The 13,069-nt window shown below is 41.2% G+C and overlaps 1 protein-coding gene across 2 annotated transcripts in view; it reads right to left on the reverse strand.

Annotated features, from left to right (window-relative positions):
• The window catches only part of LOC124555121 (protein-serine O-palmitoleoyltransferase porcupine), a 132,555-nt gene that overhangs the window by 49,454 nt on the left and 70,032 nt on the right, over positions 1-13,069 (reverse strand). The window lies entirely within an intron of this gene.

Here is a 13,069-nt window from a genome sequence, read left to right on the forward strand (position 1 = left end):
GCACCCCCCTCTCTGATCCCCCATGAACCATGGACCTTGCTGAGGTGGGATGGGGTGGCTTGCATGGCTCAATAATACAGACAGCCATACTGTAGATGCAGCCACAACAGAGAGGTAAGAGACGTTAGACACATATGTGGTCCCCAAAGAGGGGCAGTAACCTTTTCAGTACTTGCAGGAGCAACAGTCAGAATGAGGGTCTGATTTGGTCTTGTAACATCAACAATCACGGCCTTGCTACGCTGGTTCTGCAAATGGGTGAAAGCAAGGTGAAACTAAAGCTGTTACTTTTCCTAAGGGTAAGCAGCTCTACTGTATGTTTATATGATGATGGCATCCTCTTGGATAAAATCTTTCAGAGATGAAATAGTCTTCCATTTGGGTCTCCAGCAGGTGACTACAACCACCACAGTAAGTTATATGCCACCTAGGTCTGCAGAGGAAGTGATTGATGGAATGTATGATGAGGAAAAAGAAATTATTCAGATAGTTAAGAGAAGAAAATATTTAATTGTGATGGGAGGTGCGAATTCCATAGTAGGAAAAGGAAGAGAAGGAAAAATAGTATAGAATATAGACTGAGGAAAAGGAATGGAAGAGGAAGCTGCTTGGGAGTATTTCGCACACAGCATAATTTAATCATTGCTAACATTTATTGGTTTAAGAATCATGAAAGTATGTTGTATGCATGGAAGAGACCTGGAGACAGTGGAAGGTTTCAGACTGATTATATAATAGTAAGACAGAGATTTTGGGAGCAGATTTTACACTGTAAGACATTGCCAGGGGCAGATGTGGACTCTGACCACAATTTATTGGTTACGAACTATAGATTGAAACCAAAGAATTTGCAAAAATGTATCGAGCTAAAGGGATGGGACTTGGGTAAGTTAATACAACCAGAGGTTCCTGGGAGTTTCAAAGTGAGCATTAGGTAACAACTGATTGAAATAAGGGAAAAGAATATAGTAGAAGACAAATGCACATCTTTCACACACAGACTAGTGAACACAGCAGGGACTCAAATAGGCAAAAAGACAAGGCAAAGAAGAAATCCTTGGATATCACAAGAGATACTGAATTAAATTGACAAAAGAAGAAAATATAAAAATGTGGCAAATGAAACAGACAAAAGGAAACACAAATGTCTAAAAAATGAGACTGACAGGAAGTGCAAAATGGCTAAGCAGGAAAGGCTAGAGGACACAAGCTAGGCTGTATAAGCATGCATAACTAGGGGATGATAGATACTGATTATAGGAAAATTAAAAAGATCTATGGAGAAAAGAGAAGCATCTAGATGAATATCAAGAGTTCAGATGGCAAGCCCATGTTAAGCAGAGAAAGGAAAGTTAAAAGGTGGAAGAAATATACAGGGGTCTACACAAGGGACACAAACTTTAAGGCAATATTATAGAAAGGGAAGAGGATGATGCTGATGGGAGGGGAGGTACGATGCTGCAAGAAGAATCTGACAAAGCATGGAATGACCTAAGCTGATAAGGCCCCTGAAGTAGATGATATAGCCTAAATACTACTGACAGCCTATGGAGAGCCAGCCATGACAAAACTGTTTCACCTGATGTGCAAGATGTATGAAATACGGAAAATACCCCCAGACCTCAAGAAGAATATAATAATTCCGGTTCCACAGAAAGCAGGTGCTGACAGATGTGAATATTACTGAACTATCAGATTAATAAGTCATGGTTGCAAAATGCTGACAGGAATTATTGACAAACGAACAGAAAAACTGATAAAAGCTCTTCTAGGAGAGGGTCATTTTCGTTTCTGGAAACTGTAGGAACATGCAAGGCAATTATAACCCTATGGCATATCTTAAAAGATAGGTTAAGGAAAGGCAAACCTATATTTATAGCATTTGTAGGCTTTGAGAAAGCTTTTGACATTGATGGGTGGAATACATTCTTTGAAATTCTGAAGGCAGCAGGAGTAACATACAAGTTAGTGGATGCTTATTTACATCTTGTACAGAAACCAGATGGAAGTCATAAGAGTCAACGAGCATGGGAACAGCAGCTGAATGGAATGGGCAGCGTCTTGAAAGCAGGATATAATATGAACAGCAACAAAAGCAAGACAAGGGTAATGGAATGTAGTTGAATTAGATGATGCAATAATGAGGGAATTAAATAAAGAGGTGACACACTAAAAGTAGTAGACGAATTTTGGTATTTGGACACTAAAGTAACTTATGGTAGCTGAAGCATATTTATGTGTGAGGAAGTCTTTTCTGAATGTATCTGTCTGGAATGCAGCCTTGTATGGAAGTGAAATGTGGATGATAAACAGCTCAGGCATGGGAACAGAAGATTTTGAAATGTGGTGCAATAGAAGAATACTGAAGATGATTAATGAGTACTGAATAGAATTGGGCAAAAAAGAAATTTGTGGCACAACTTGACTAAAAGAAGGGATCAGCTGAAAGGATACATTCTGAGACACTAAGGAATTTAGTATTGGGGGAAGTGTGTTGGGGGGAGGAGGGGGGAGGGGGGGGGGGGGGAGACCATGGCTTGAATATCATAAACAGGTTCAAATAGATGTAGTTTGCAGTAGTTATCTGGAGATGAAGATACTCACACAGGATAGAGTAGTGTGGACACCTACATCAAACCAGTCTTGGACTGAATGCAACAACAACAACAACAACAACAACAACAACATAGTGCACCAGGAACATTACAACTGACAACAGAACACAAATGAAAAAAAGTTCTGAACCTAAGATAAAAAAGTGGGCAGGCTACTCAGCTAACAAGCAGAGGTGGCCTGGAAGAGAGAGTGTGACAGACCAGTGACAGGCATAAAGTTGGTAGCTAAATCTGTGAGCTGAGTGGCAGGCAACCACAAGGAGCCAGGATGTTTCTGCCTGCCACATGAAAAGATCTGCAGTCATGCTATTTCCAGAACATTTGTTAACATGAACTTATTGCAGCTTAGAAGCTAACTGTATGGTAAAAATCAATCAAATTTTAACGTTTTACACAAAATACTTATGAAACTTAAAATTAATAGCCTACAGATGTGGAGAATCACAGCAATAAATAAATAAAAGCCGCAGCAGATTTTAATTACAATGGATTACACAAATGTGACAGAGTGAATAATCAATTCTTCTCGCGCGCGCGCCCACACACACACACACACACACACACACACACACACACACACACACGGTGTATGAATGCAGCATTATGTAGCCCTATCCAATTGCTTTCTCCCAGTATGTTGTATATTTAGATATATGATGTGTCCGACAATGAATCGAGCATTTCTTAATTTCAGCTTTTGATAAATATACATATCACTCGAATTTGTTGCAGTACAAGTAAATTCTGAAAACACTACGGAAAAGAACTCAAAATAACACTAAATTTAATTAGGATATATTTATTTATATGTAAAGATTTAAAGATGTTTTACGGGTTGAATTGCTGAGCATGTGAATGCAAAATATGCATTTATTAATGAACCATCAGCAACAGGACTAGTGTGAGATGGAAAAATGACCAATGATGAGAGATGCTGCTCACTACATGTTAGTTGTAAACTAATTTTACTGTAAGTATAAATGGTGGGACATTTTATAAATACTCAGAGTGATCTTTTGCACATGAACTGCTGTGCCCATATATACATATAAGAGTGAGCATTATGTATCTCATGATATTTCACAGTATATTACTCAGCGAAAGCAGGTGTGTGTCGTCGGTATCTGCAGTGCTTATCCGAAGACACCCATGCCTGTTTAAGACCAAATTTTGGTACTGAGTATTAGTCTCTGAACATCAGCCAGCCAGGGATTTGAAACATCATCCTCCTCAATATGAATTTGAATCCTGTCTCTTACCAGTGCGCCACCTTCGAAAGATGGGATTTACACATTGTGGGCCACATCTTGACTAGAAATAGAAATGGACAGGGAAACTGGCTCGATTGATAGTAGAATCTAAAACGGACGGAGGGGGGGGGGGGGGGGGGGGGCTAATGGAAGTACCCTCACAGTGAGGGCAGCGCCTTTGTTAGTGCAGATTCAAGAGTCAGCCAATCTGTTATATTATAAAGTACTGTGTATGTGTGTGATCTCCTCCCAAATCCCTGGATCGATTTCAACCAAACCTGACACAGAAACAGCAGGCTTCACAAGTATCCCTGGTGTACTGGTTGCCCTGCATGACAGGCATGTTGTGTGGGAACAGTACTGGCCTGCCAAATTAACCTGCTTTGCAAGAAAGCCTACTTGTCACGGGCAAGGAATGATTTTCCGTGCCCCAACATGTATTAGTCTGTTTATCTGAACTGTACTGAAGGATTACAGATGCCAAGGAGCATCGCTGGGGACGGGTCGAGATGGATAGAGGAGACGATGGACAGAGTGAGGGGGAGGAAGAAATGGACAGAGAAAGGGAAAATGCACGAGGAATGTGAAAGGTGTACAGGGGTTGCTGGTTGAAAAGGAAAAAGGGGGGAGGCAGAGTGGAAAGAGAGGGGCGAAGGAGGAAATGGTCAGAGAGAGAGAGAGAGAGAGAGAGAGAGAGAGAGAGAGAGAGAGAGAAGGTGGAAGAAATGGACAAAGAGAGAGGGAGGAGGAGATAGATAGAGGTGGGAGGATGAGGTGGATGGACAGAGGATGGAAGAGGTGGATAGAAAGAAGGGGAAGGAAGAAATGTGTTCACTATATGTGTCGAATGCATAATCAGGCAAGGCCACAGGGAAGAGGCTAGTTAGCAGTAATAGAAGAAATTTTGAGACTAACTTGTGAAGATAAAAGTGGAGGTTAATATTGCACCAAAACATTAGAGGTTTAAAAAAATGTATGGCTGGTATGTGTAGATGAAACGCAACTTACAAATCATATAAAACATAGTTCTGATAATTTTGCCACTCAAATTACTGTGATAGTCATAATACACTCCTGGAAATTGAAATAAGAACACCGTGAATTCATTGTCCCAGGAAGGGGAAACTTTATTGACACATTCCTGGGGTCAGATACATCACATGATCACACTGACAGAACCACAGGCACATAGACACAGGCAACAGAGCACGCACAATGTCGGCACTAGTACAGTGTATATCCACCTTTCGCAGCAATGCAGGCTGCTATTCTCCCATGGAGACAGTCGTAGAGATGCTGGATGTAGTCCTGTGGAACGGCTTGCCATGCCATTTCCACCTGGCGCCTCAGTTGGACCGGCGTTCGTGCTGGACGTGCAGACCGCGTGAGACGACGCTTCATCCAGTCCCAAACATGCTCAATGGGGGACAGATCCGGAGATCTTGCTGGCCAGGGTAGTTGACTTACACCTTCTAGAGCACGTTGGGTGGCACGGGATACATGCGGACGTGCATTGTCCTGTTGGAACAGCAAGTTCCCTTGCCGGTCTAGGAATGGTAGAACGATGGGTTCGATGACGGTTTGGATGTACCGTGCACTATTCAGTGTCCCCTCGACGATCACCAGTGGTGTACGGCCAGTGTAGGAGATCGCTCCCCACACCATGATGCCGGGTGTTGGCCCTGTGTGCCTCGGTCGTATGCAGTCCTGATTGTGGCGCTCACCTGCACGGTGCCAAACACGCATACGACCATCATTGGCACCAAGGCAGAAGCGACTCTCATCGCTGAAGACGACACGTCTCCATTCGTCCCTCCATTCACGCCTGTCGCGACACCACTGGAGGCGGGCTGCACGATGTTGGGGCGTGAGCGGAAGACGGCCTAACGGTGTGCGGGACCGTAGCCCAGCTTCATGGAGACGGTTGCGAATGGTCCTCGCAGATACCCCAGGAGCACCAGTGTCCCTAATTTGCTGGGAAGTGGCGGTGCGGTCCCCTACGGCACTGCGTAGGATCCTACGGTCTTGGCGTGCATCCGTGCATCGCTGCAGTCCGGTCCCAGGTCGACGGGCACGTGCACCTTCCGCCGACCACTGGCGACAACATCGATGTACTGTGGAGACCTCACGCCCCACGTGTTGAGCAATTCGGCGGTACGTCCACCTGGCCTCCCGCATGCCCACTATACGCCCTCTCTCAAGGTCCGTCAACTGCACATACGGTTCACGTCCACGCTGTCGCGGCATGCTACCAGTGTTAAAGACTGCGATGGAGCTCCGTATGCCACGGCAAACTGGCTGACACTGACGGCGGCGGTGCACAAATGCTGCGCAGCTAGCGCCATTCGACGGCCAACACCGCGGTTCCTGGTGTGCCCGCTGTGCCGTGCGTGTGATCATTGCTTGTACAGCCCTCTCGCAGTGTCCGGAGCAAGTATGGTGGGTCTGACACACCGGTGTCAATGTGTTCTTTTTTCCATTTCCAGGAGTGGATATCAACCTCTGGATGGTAATTTTCAACTATTCATGAAACAAACTGTTTCGTTATGAAGTTTTTTTAGCTTTTAAACAAACAAGGTACTAGAAGTGGATAATCAAATTTTACACCTTTTCTAGCACCATATTAGTGCCCTCTGACACTACATACAGGAATAATCTAACACCAGTAATGGCTTTGGCAAGCAGGATTATTGCAACTAATAACACTGCTATTTGTTAAATGTTTGAAGAATAGTCCACATTACTAAGTAATCTTGTAAATCCTATGGTCAATTCTTTTACAAATCATTGCGCTTAGCTGCTGATGTTCATCATAATTATACTTCATATAAGAACTAAAAATGGAAAATGATTACAGTAACAAAATAAAAAGAAACTGACGAAATGAAGAGGTATTTCTGATTTACAGACTGGAGAAACACACATGTTGTATGTGCATGGTATAAAAGAAAAATATATTGTCTGTAACATAGTAACGAATTTACTTTGAAAACTGTTGCCCTAAAGAAAATAACTTGTGTTGGTAAATCAAATTCTCCTAAACTCTGAGTTACAAATGACATGAGAAAATTGTTCAAAATTAAGAAGAAGACTATTTAACATCAAGGAATACTGGTGATAAAGGTAAATTACATTTCAAATTGTACAATGAACTTTTATGCAGAGTCATTACAACACAAAGATGTATATCTTTCAAGAAAATGTATGTTTCTTTGGCAAAATGTTAAGAAATATATAGAATATAGTAAAAATTAGACAATGAGGAAATTTCTCAGAAGGTAAATAATAACCATTTGAAAGATTGCTCATAAACTGAAAACAGTTTATTAAAAATTTTGAGTCAGTAGTTAATAATTTACATTTGAACAGTTGCTTAGTGGAGGGAAGAATTCCAAAACAAGTCTGATAAAATACAACTACATCCTGTACTTCCAAAATAAGTCTTCAGTATTATTCTCTCTCTTTATTAACCCTAGCATTACCAACGTATTTTTTGTTACATGTAATACCAACGGGGGGGCCTCAAAGGCCCATAAAGAATACCACAATTTATTTTATCATAAATCAAGTTTATTTACTTCTGATACCTCTAATAACAATTCAAAATGCTTAGACATTGTTTTTGTATACTGGATAATAGAAGATGTTATTATAATAGGAATAAAATGAACAAATCACGAGATTCAGTTTATATATTTTTTGGAATAATGTTTCAAAATAGTGTTTTCTTATAAAAACGACTTTTTTAATTCGATACACTACATGAAGCAAACAAAATTTACTGTCTCATTCTGCAACGCATTTTTCACACAACACTGTCTTCCTGCAGTGTTTCCCGCAGACGTGTTTGTGGCACTGAGAGCAGGTAACAGTTGACTTTCCCAGCTTGTTGTACTTGATCTTTTTAGATGCAGCTTCTTGGCAGCATAGGTGGCACCGTCCACGTGTTGCTGGTTCTGCTGTTGAGGATGATGGTTCTACAGAGCAGCTGAGCTTCCGTTGTGTGATGCTTTCCATTGCCATTATTACTGGCTTCTGAAGTCCATACAAATTTTGTGCCTGTTTATCTACTTGAGATCTTATTAGTTCGAGACCTAAGTTAGTGATAAAAACTCTTCTGCAGTTTAGCAAATTCTTTTTCCAATTTGGAAAGTTGAGGAGGAAGAGTGAATATGCATTTATTGCTGCTATGTCAATGAGTGTGTAGAAGAGGGACAAAGGCCATCTTCTTGTTCCTCTCTTTGTGCTGTAGTGTCTTGCCATCTGGTCTATGGTGTCCACGCCTCCCTTTGTAGAATTATAAAAAAGATTTATGTTAGTCTTTTTTGAGTCTTCATTCAACACCCCTTCTGAGTGATAAGTTGAAAGCATCAACAGCAGTCGTTTTGGCTTCTCGCGGACTAGCGTTGATGCAAGAGTAACTGGTGGCCTCTGTGTCTGAGGGTCAGTATAAGCAAAGATGGAAGAGTGTAAACTGCGGCCAGTTGTAGTCTTCAGCTCTTCAGGTATGTGTCGTCTGTTAGACTGTAGGGTGCCAACAAGTGTGAGGTGAAAATCATTCCCTAGAGTCTCAGCAAGCTCCACTGAAGTATAGTACCGATCTGTGGTAACATTACGGCCTGATTTTTCAATAGGTTTTATTAGTCTCTTTACAATTTCCATTGGTCCATTTGAATGCTGTGTATTTCCTGACTTGCCTGTATAGATGTCCATGCTGATCACATATCTAGTCTCAGAATCAGACAGCATTCGAATCAGAATGCAGTATTTTCCAGGTTTTTCTTTTAGAAACACCTTGAATGGACAGCGACCACGGAACAAAGACAACATCTCATCCACTGTTGTATGTAGACCAGGAATGAAATACAATGGAAGTGAAGAATTGAAGCTTTCAAAAATTTCCCTCATTGGAGCAAACTTGTCAGTCTGGCGACGAATTTCTCTTGTGTTCTTATCATCAAACCTCAATATTTTAGTCAATTCGAAAAATCGGGTCCAACTCATTGTTCCATAGTACACTTGTCGGCCCTGAAGCAAAGACCATAAATCTTGGACAGGTATCTTATTGTCATGATTTGAACCCATGATTAGCAAGAGTCCTATATAACAAAATAACTCATCTTCATCTGTGTGCTGAATACCTAGTCGAGAAGCCTCTTCATTTGAGTGTAGTTTTATTAGATTCATAATTTGAGGTGTAAAAAAGAGCTCTATAGCCTCTTTCGGAGACGCAATTCTTCCTTGTTGTCCTAGCCCCATTCTTTCTCGCACTATATTTTGTACAGAACGCCGATATTGTCGAGATGGCTTCGTAATATACTCTCGTCCACTTTTTGCAATGAATTTATCACATTCCGTATCATTATCATCTGGTGGATTGGCTTCAACCTCATCTTCATTCTCAGACGATGAATCAGTTCTAATTTCTTCCACATCATCATCCACTTCACTTTCCTCTAAATCTGATTCGTTCAAAACTTCTTCTAGCACTCTTTCAATGGAACTATCACGTAAACGATGTCTACTCATGTTTCTGGTTCAACAGCAGCAGAAACACTGAAAATAACAATGGTCCGCTTCATAATAATATGTCTGAAGGCAACAATGCCAAAATTCGTTTCATGGTAAGAATTTGAAATGAGAGACTCAACCTCGTAAATCTTTTCTTGCTATTACCAACGGGTGGGCTTCTAAGGCCCACAGAGAATTAAATCAAGTAAATGAATTTTAATTACATTTTTATTCCGAAATTCTGTAATGACTCAATAGTACATTCAATAACGAACAATTACCTTTGCTTTCAAGTTCATATATCAAAGGGTGTGGATACAACATAGAAAAACTGAGTCAGTTGGTAATGCTAGGGTTAAATGTCTTAGTGATAATGATGAGTTTTGTACTAAAATAATACAACATTCTTCAGCTGAGGTTTGTAATACACTAAATTACTTATGTAATGAATCATTTAATAGTGGTATTTTCCTAGACAGTTAAATATGATGTAGTCAACCACTATATATATACTGTACTCATCTTGCAGAGACTTAACAATACGGGTTTTTCAACAATGGCTTCACAATAGAAGCAAGGAGGAGATGGACAGAGAGACAGGAAGAGAGAGAGAGAGAGAGAGATAGAGATAGAGATAGAGATAGAGATAGAGATAGAGATAGAGATAGAGATAGAGATAGAGATAGAGATAGAGATAGAGATAGAGAGAGGGGGAGGGGGAGGGGGAGGGGGAGGGGGAGGGGGAGGGGGAGGGGGAGGGGGAGGAGGAGGAGGAGAGAGAGAGAGAGAGAGAGAGAGAGAGAGAGAGAGAGAGAGAGAGAGGGGGGGGGGGGAGGAAATAAGCAAAGAGAGGGAAGAGGAGGAGATGGACAGAAAAGGGGGGGGGGGGGGACAGAAGGAGATCAGAATGTATATCCAATTCCCATATATATTTAGCAATTGCGCAGCACTGCCGGGTTCACTAGAATGTTTTAAACTTAGAAGTACAGTCTTTAACTATGTTGATATTATATCATGACCACTGGATTCTTTGATTTGTTAAGATTTTATGGTGTACATCACTTCTGCAAGTGTAATGAGGGTCACATACACTGAAGCACCAAAGAAACTGGTATAGACATGCATATTCAAATACAGAGAGATGTAAACAGGCAGAATACAGCACTCCAGTCGACAACGCCTATATCGGACAAGAAGCGTCTGGCACAGTTGTCAGATCAGTTACTGCTGCTACAATGGTAGGTTACCAAAATTTGAGTGAGTTTTAACATGGTGTTATAGTTGGCGCACGAGCAATGGGACACACAATCTCCGAGGTAGTGATGAAGTGGGAATTTTCCCATACGGCCATTTCACGAGTGTATCGGGAATATCAGGAATCCAAATCCAATGAAACATCAAATCTCCAACATCCCTGCAGCCGGAAAAAGATCTTGCAAGAACGGGACCAACGACAACTGAAGAGAATCATTTAACATGACACAAGGGCAATCCTTCTGCAAATTGCAGCAAATTTCAATGCTGGGCCATCAACAAGTGTCAGAATGCAAACCATTCAACGAAACATCATTGATATGGGCTTTCGGAGCCAAAGGTCCACTTGTGTACCATTGATGATTGCACGATAGAAAGCTTTATGCCTTGCCTGGGTGTGTCAACACTGGCATTGGACTGTTGTTGACTGGAAATATGTTGCCTGGTTGGATGAGTCCCGTTTCAAATTGTATCAAGCAGATGGATGTGTATGGGTATGGAGACAACTTCATGAACCCATGGACCCTGCAAGTCAGCAGGGGACTGTTCAAGCTGGTGGAGGCTCTGTAATGGTGTGGAGTGTGAGCAGTTGGAGTGATATGGGACCCCCGATACATCTAGATATGATTCTGACAGGTGAAACGTATGTAAGCATCCTGTCTGATCACCTGCATCCATTCATGTCCTTTGTGCATTCCGACGAACTTGGGCAATTCCAGCAGGACAATGCGACACCCCACGTGTCCAGAATTGCTACAGAGTGGCTCCATGAACACTCTTCTGATTTAAACACTTCCACTGACCACCGAAGTCCCCAGACATGAAAATTATTGAGCGTATTTTATTTACACATCAAGTTCCGTAGGACCAAATTGGGAGCAAATCTCCAAGGTCATGGAACATGTCAGCAGATGAAATTATAATGCAAAAGTCATAACAAATAAAAATAAAATGTTTATAAACCCAAAAAAGTCAAGCCATAAGTAAATGCAGTCAACAATACAACAATAATCAGCTTAATTTTTCAAGGATCTCCTCGAAAGAATAGGAGTGACCCATGAGGAAATTCTACAGTTTCGATTTGAAGGCCCATGGATTTCTGCTAAGATTTTTAAATTCTTGTGCTAGCTTATTGAAAATGGATGCAGCAGTTAATACTGCCGAGTATTAAATGAGTGAAGCTGCTTATTCTTGGAAAGAAGCTGATATTGTTAACAAGAAACAACAGTAAAGAATATATATATTGAGAGGCCAATGTCAAAATACCCACATTAGGGAACAGGGGTCGACAAGAGGTTCGTGAACTTACACCACTTATTGTCCGAACCGCTCATTTCTGAGCCCAAAGTATCCTTTTAGCATGGGAATCACTTACTTAAGGTACCGTTTGAATAGTAAAAAAGGCAGCATTAAGTTTTTGGACAAGATCCTGAATTTGGGCTTTCCACGACAGTTTACTATCTATCTGAACATCAAGAAATTTGAACTGCTCAGTTTCACTAATTATATACCCACTCTGTAAATTTAAAATGTCAGGTTTTGTTGAATTGTGTGTTAGAAACTGTGAAAACTTAGTCATACTGTGATTTAGCATATCCTGGATGCCTTGCAATGTGCAGTTCAGAAGAGACCTCTACCCCCTCGTACTCTTAAAGATTTATGGACAGCCCTGCAGGATTCATGGTGTTGACTCCCTCCAGCACCACTTCAGATATTAGTCGAGTCCATGCCACGTCGGGTTCCGGCATTCTGCATACTCGCAGGAGTCCTACATGATATTAGGCAGATGTATCAGTTTCTTCGGCTCTTCAGTGTATTACTGAGTTATTTGTAATGACTGGTCTCAGATGTTCCACGGCAGCATCTACTGACTCTGAAGATCCCATATTTTCAAGTTATGAAGCAGTTGTTACAGTGTTTTGCAACACTACAAACATCGGTTATCAATGTATCGTTTATTATTAATGTTATCTGCTCCCCTTCATGCCTGATTCTACCAGTCCCTCTTTCACTATACCCCTACTGTGTTTATTTTATCATCTAAAGGGATTATTTTATTCTTATAATACATTCGATTTGATTTGATGTGTGTAACACTATTTTTGATGTTTTGCAGTGTGCCTTGTAATGAGCTATAGCATTGACACCAAATAATGATTAATGTAGAGTATGAAATTTGTCTGAGTAACCCATTTAAGTGATTAACATTGCAAGATCACACGGTAATATAAGTTAGGTAAGCCATGGCGAATATGAAATGCTGGTACATTAATAACTGGAGTAGCCACCACAATGTTGGATGTAAGCATGCAAATGTGCATGCATTGTGTTGTACAGGTGCCAGATGTCAGTTTGTGGGCTGCAAAATTCAACACCTATTGCAATTGGTTGGTCAATACAGTGATGGTTAATGCTGTTTGTGGCCATCACTCCTAACTT

The sequence above is a fragment of the Schistocerca americana genome, chromosome X (genome assembly GCF_021461395.2).
Source record: "Schistocerca americana isolate TAMUIC-IGC-003095 chromosome X, iqSchAmer2.1, whole genome shotgun sequence".
Lineage (NCBI taxonomy): Eukaryota > Metazoa > Arthropoda > Insecta > Orthoptera > Acrididae > Schistocerca > Schistocerca americana.